General features: G+C 41.0%; 1 protein-coding gene across 2 annotated transcripts in view; it reads left to right on the top strand.

The window, feature by feature from the left end:
• The first annotated feature begins 420 nt into the window (after positions 1-420).
• The window catches only part of WDR89 (WD repeat domain 89), a 44,966-nt gene continuing 38,877 nt past the window's right edge, over positions 421-6,509 (top strand). Inside the window, exon 1 of one of the 2 annotated variants that reach the window (XM_023546238.2) lies at positions 421-3,545. The gene's annotated coding sequence lies outside the window, so the exon portion shown is untranslated. The remainder of the gene's footprint in view (positions 3,546-6,509) is intronic. The other variant, XM_023546236.2, reaches the window with a different exon arrangement.

Raw genomic sequence — 6,509 nt, 5'->3', positions numbered from 1 at the left:
CTTCTTCTTTTCTCAACTCCTTTTAGTCTAGCTGTTGTACTATTTGTTCATTCTTTTAACTTCAAAGTGGCAGGAAGAGAACATAATACTTATATCAGTGAATTCACCACTTTTGAGCAGTTCTGTGAAAAGATTTTCTGGAGACAGGTGGTGTTTTTGACATGTTTATGAGTTTCAGTACTAGCCCTGCGTCTTCCCCAACTTTGTATGCCTGAACTAAAAGGCTAATTCTAAAATTCATCTTAAAAGTGAAGGTGTTAAAACACTGCCAACCAAACCAGTTTGGTATGATGACTGGTATAAACTTGTCACAGGATGTTCTCACCACCACCACCTTCTGGTTTCAAAAGCAGTTTTGCTGACATTTTCAGAAGTTCCGGAGTTGGTAGCCTGCCAGGAAGTATTCCTTACATAGTAGAGACATGTGTGGTGCTTAGGACCGAAGCCAGAGGCTTCATATAGGTCTCTAGGACTAACCAGCCAAATTAGGCAGGGAGTTACAGAGGCAGGCTGAAATGGAGTTTGAGGCTAGGACTGTTCATTTTTGATGTATTTTTCTAGAGAGGGGAAAATAGGATTGGTTTGTACATCTTGTATGCTTTTACTAACTCACTCCAATAAATACAAAATATCAAACATGGTTCTCTGGAATGATTTACAAACCTCCATCTCAAATGAACAATCTAAAGTTGTACATAGGCGATTGCGGTCAGTTTTATGTGTAAGCTTGGCTAGGCTATAGTCACCAGTTACTCAAATATTAATCTAAGCGTTGCTGTGAAGGTATTTTGTAGATGTGATTAATGTTCATCAACAGTGAACTTTAAGAAAATTAACCTAAATCTTTTGGGTGGGCCTGACTCAATCAGTTGAGAGGCCAAATGGCAGAACTGAGGTTTCCTGGATGATGAAATTCTGCCTATACCACAGCTTCAACTCATGCCCCAGAGTTCCAGTGGGCCTTTCCTGACAGTCTGCCCTACAGATTTGGGACTTACCTAGCCATTCTCCACAATTGCAGAAGTAAATTTCTTGCAATAATTCCCTTAATGCATATGTCCTGCTGGCTCTATTTTTCTGGTTAGACTCTGACTGATACAGTGATTGAGTTTGAGTGCTTGCAAGTATTATGTACAGTTTGGACTTTATGGTATACCTTAATAATAGAAAACAAAAATATTTTGTGTGTGTATATGTATGCGAGAGTGTGTCGGTATATATGAAAATACATATGTGCCATTTTTAATGTAAATAGTTTCTTAAATAGTACTTAAATACTTTGTATTGCAATTTAAGACTATTTCTTAAAATTGTCTTCACAGTAGAAAAAGAATTGTTGCCTTTAGTGATAAATGGGAGGCCTGGTAGTACAGTGGTTAAGAGCTCAGGCTGCTAACTAAAAGGTCAGCAGTTCGAATCCACCAGCCACTCTTTGGAAACCTTATGGGGCAGTTCTACTCTGTCCTACAGGGTCACCATGAGTTGGAATCGACTTGAGGGCAACGGGTTTTTTTGGTTTATAAAACAAACAGTAACACATGTAGTTCAACCCCATATACCCACTCAGCAGTTCAAACCCACCAGCCTGTCTGTGGGAGAAAAGACCCTTTAATCTGCTCCGGTAAAGATTACAGCCTTGGAAACCCTCTGGGGTATTTCTACTCTGTCCTATAGGGTGGCTGTGAGTCAGAATGAACTTGGTGGCAGTAGATCTTGTTTGGTTTGAGTCAGAATTGACTAGAGGGCACTCAACAACAACACATATCCAACTTGGCTCTTACTGAGAATAGAAAGGAGCTAAATCTACAATATTTTATTCACAAATAACAGCCTGAAATTTTATTATTTAGAAACATGACAAAAAATTATAAAAATATTTAGATTTTTTGAGTAAAAATGTAATACTTTCAAGCATCAGGTCATGAAAGCAGTTTTTGCTTAGCCTTAATCCTATTAATCCTATAAAATGTAGTACTTAATTTTCAATCTAGAAACAGATTATACATCATAAATCATGTTTTATCTTACACAAATGAAGGAGTCTGTATCATATGTTAAATAGGAAAAATGTACAATTTGTTAAAAGTGAAAAGTATACTTGGGAAAAGTTTTTGGTGTTTATAGATTGATTTCTACTTTTGCTAGACACAAAAATGATGGGGGAAAAAAAAAGATAGCCCTAAATGAGCTCACAGAAGTGAAAAGAATTTACGATTCGATAAATCCTATTTTAGAAAGGTTTTAGGAAACTCTGCCCTAAACTAAATAATGATTCAACAAAAGCTGAAAAAGGACTTTATAAGGCAATCTTTAATAATACATCATTTGTGTACCTGCTGATGTTGGTCACGTTTGACATTTTAATTACAGCCGTACTTTTGTCAAGACAGCAGCCAGTTCTGCATTTCATATCCACATTTTATTTATGTAACCAGTTGCTACATAATAGAAGTATACACAACTGCTAAACTTACGGTACTTTTCACATATTCTCGGACGCTATACTATGACAATCAAAGACTATTTTTGCTCATAACAAAAATCTTACAAAAGAAAAACTCTATCATCCACTTAGTGAGGTAATTACGAACATCGAACAGGACTGCCCGATGGAGTCGTAGAGTACTACTCTAACATTTATCTTTTATAAACATACATGAAATCGTTCCAGTTTTCTGAAGTACCTCTGCCTTTAAATGCCTTTGCTGATAAATGAGAGGGTAAAAAACAACGAAACACAGCAAAAACCTCAGCAAATATCGGCGAGTGTTACTAATGAGAACTCAGCAGTAACCACGGTCAGAGCTGTAGGACTACAAACCCCAGAGTTCCCTGTGGCCGAGGCAGCGTCGTCTTCATATTGATAACATTTTCAGCCAATGACACAGCCAGACATCACCTAAGCCACACCAATAAGGATTAGAAAGACCACATTCGTATCAAAGAGCAGGTCTTCCTTAGGCTTTCAGATCAGATGTGGGTGTTCCAGGGCCCGAATCTAAACTATCAGATATTTTTTCATCCGCAGTCAGAGGTTTCCTAGTCACTTTTCTTTCTACCCGAGTTTGGCTAGGTGGGAACTCTAGCGTGTAAATGCTGAAAGAAATCCACTTCCTCTACTATTCACTAAGGATTCTATTGCACGAGAAGAGGCGGGACCCGCTTAATTTTTTCCCTTTATTGGCCACAGAGCTGGCAAGCCTAAACTTCATCCCAACTAAACGGGTAGCGGAAACTTCCGACAACGTAACGTAAGAGGCGACGCTGTGCGGCGCTGCACGCAAGGTGCGTCTACGCAGGCGCAGACGTCCTGTTTTCGTCCAATCGGGAGCTCGCGACACAGGCCACTACTTCGCGCCTCCACGCCCCGCCTCATTCGCTTCCTCTTGGTTTTGGCCCGCCTCTGGGCTGCTGACCAAATCGTCTTCATTGCGCTTTGCTCGTTTACCCAATCAGAGAGGTAGAGGGCGGAGTTCCGGACATCCGTTTGGAGCCGCGGCTGAACTCACGCTGTCGCCCGCGCCAGTCGTGGGCTCGCTGTTAAGGTACCTGTCGCATGGCTGGGCGGGATGGGATCCCCTGGATGGGCAGCTCTCTAGACGGAAGGCAAGAGTGTTAGGCGAGTCTTGAGAGCTTGAGTCGCTGAATCTCTAGCGCCAGGGGTGCGGAGGGAGTTGGGGACGTGCTGGGAGGAGGAAACCACGCGGGCTTATGGCTCGGGCTCGGACCACAAGGAACTCCTATGATAAACCCGCTCTGTCCCCGCCCCGCAGGGCCTTCTACGGGTGAGATTGGTGGCGCCCACCCGGCCGCCAGCACTTCCCGTAGGTTACTGTACAGAAGGAGCGAAGTCCTCTTCGCCAAGTGTTCTGGGAAAGGTACTCAGGACACGTTCTCCCGCTGGCACTGCCACTCCTTCCTTACCCACTACCAGGGTTTGGTGTTTTTCGAGGTCACAAAGCAAATATTCACTGGGCAATAGATGTCATGTAGTATAGCACTAGTATACCAGGTACTCAGTTAAGCACTTAGGCTTATTAACTCATTTAATCCACACAGCAATCTAAAAGTGGTAAGTACTGTTATCATTTTCACGGGAAGAAACAGGCTTGGACATATTAAATTGCTTGTCCTTATCTTCTTATCCTACCGTATTATTCTGTTGCAAAATGTGTCTCTGACAACTTTGGCATTCGGTCTCCATGGATATGAAATTAAAAGATGGTATTACTTCCAAAATGTTGCTCCTCTTTTCCTTCCTACATTGAAATTAGTTTAAAAGTTAATACAGTGTACCTGGGAGTGAATTAACGGATTTACTTTGTTATCTAAGTAAAGTCATCTAGTAGAAAAGCACCCAAGTAGGAGCTGTTTCCCAACCTTTGACCACGCAAGTCAGCTCCTTCAGCTGCAGAAATCAATACAAGACATGTCTACTTCCTAGAGTTGTGAGGCTCAAATGAGATAAAAAAAATAGTAGATATAAACTATAAATTACAAATGTTGACTACATATGACTTCCTAGTATTCAGATCTTTTCCTTTGGCAGTCATTCCTAGACTGTCGTTTGAACCTAGTGCACAGAATAAAACAGAGGCTAACATGCAGCCTGGAGTCCCTGGGTGGCACAGTTAAGCACTCAACTACTAACCAAAGGATTGGCACTTCGCATCCACCCAGAGTACCGTATTAAGAAAGGCCTGGCGATTTGATTCCAAGAGATCACAGCCTTGAAAACCCTAATGGAACAACACATGGGGCCTGTCAATTGGTCAACTGGTTTTACATGCAGCCTTAAAAAAAAAGAAAACCGAACCCATTGCTATTGAGTCGATTCCAACTCATAGTGACCCTATAGGACAGAGTAGAACTGCCCCATGTGGTTTTCAGGGAGCACCTGGTGGATTCAAACTGCCAACCTCTTTGGTTAGCAGCCTTGTGCCACTTAAAGGTGAAATACCTTTTCAGCCTATGTGGACCATTTATCTGCTTGCTCATCGTTCAGGACAGCATTTCCTCTGAGGGCAGAAGTGTTACTTGTCTGGATTGTGTTCTTTGGACTGCTGTAGGTAACAAAGCAAAAGTAGATCAGCTTTTCTGAGCTATTTTCTTTCACCTTGTTATCCATGTAATTATTGACTTATCTTTGTTTTAACCTAAAATCATGACTACTTTTTCTGCAACTTCTGTTATCGGCTACAAATAGAACTAAAGATATTGCTTTTCTGCTTTTTGCTTATAATGCGTTGAAGAACTACATTTTTAGTGCTTTATGTATATATTTTCATTTACTTGATAGCAAAGATCATAGTTGAAAACAGTAGAATCTCTACATTTCTGAACTGGAATGCTCTTCATATTGAGGCAGTCTCAATATTTTAAGGCCAATATTTTGTAACATATTTTTTGGTTTATTGTGTAAATCACTGTGCTAAATTATTGAAGGTTTTTTCCTAATGGAGCCCTTGTGGCGCAGTGGTTAAGAGCTTGAGCTGCTGACCAAAAAAGGTCGGCAGTTTGAATCCATCAGCTGCTCCCTGGAAACCCTATGGGGCAGTTCCGCTCTGTCCTGTAGGGTTGCTATGAGTTGAAATTGACTCAATGGCAACAGGTGTATTTTTATTTTTTTGGTTTATGGCTTCTATAACAAATTACCACAAGTTTAGTGGCTTAAAGCAACACAGATTTACTCTCTTATGGTTCTGGAGGTCAGGGGTCTAAAATCAGTTGGCAGGCCCGGTCCCTTCTGAAGGTTCTGAGGAGAACCTTTTGACCTCTGGTGGCTACCTGTATTCCTTGGCTTGTGGCTCTTCCCTTAACCTTTGAAGCATATCACTCTAATCTCTGCTTCCATCATCACCTTCTCCTCCAGTCAAGTCTCCCTTTGCCTTCCTCTTACGAGGACACTTGTGATTACGCTTAGGGCCCACCAGGATAATACAGAACAACCCCACCATCTCAAGATCCTAAATTTAACTACGTCTGTAAATTCTCTTTTGCCATATAAGGAAATAACCACAGGTTCCAGGGATTAGGATCTGTATATCTTTGGGAGGGAGCCATTATTCAGAAGGTAAAATAGGTCTCACCCTACTGCAGTTTAAAGTCTAGGAGGAGCTCTAAGAGAAAAAAATTCACATTAAATTACTGGTTGCTTAAACTTTTTCAGATTGCTCTGGAAAACCCTTTCAAGTTGCCTTAAATTGATGCCTCCTCACCTTTTCCACTGAAATATCAACAGCATAGGTAAATGTATATTGCTGTGATATCTGGACACACCCTGAATTAACACAGCCTGCAAATCAACCCCTCAGAAGAGTAAAATTTATTTGAATTCTCCTCTGTCTTAAAGATTCACCTGACTTTCGCATTCAGCTTTATAACATGTTCATGGTTGATAATGTTTGAAATTATTTACCACATCATGACATTACTGTTTCAGGGAGATAAACTGTTTATTCTGTGGCTTCTTATAATTCCCTGTTTACTGTAGTTACAGGTATGTGTTC

Source organism: Loxodonta africana, chromosome 10, assembly GCF_030014295.1.
Source record: "Loxodonta africana isolate mLoxAfr1 chromosome 10, mLoxAfr1.hap2, whole genome shotgun sequence".
NCBI lineage: Eukaryota > Metazoa > Chordata > Mammalia > Proboscidea > Elephantidae > Loxodonta > Loxodonta africana.
Note: the sequence above shows the minus strand (reverse complement) of the source record. Positions and strands in the feature narration are given on the sequence as shown.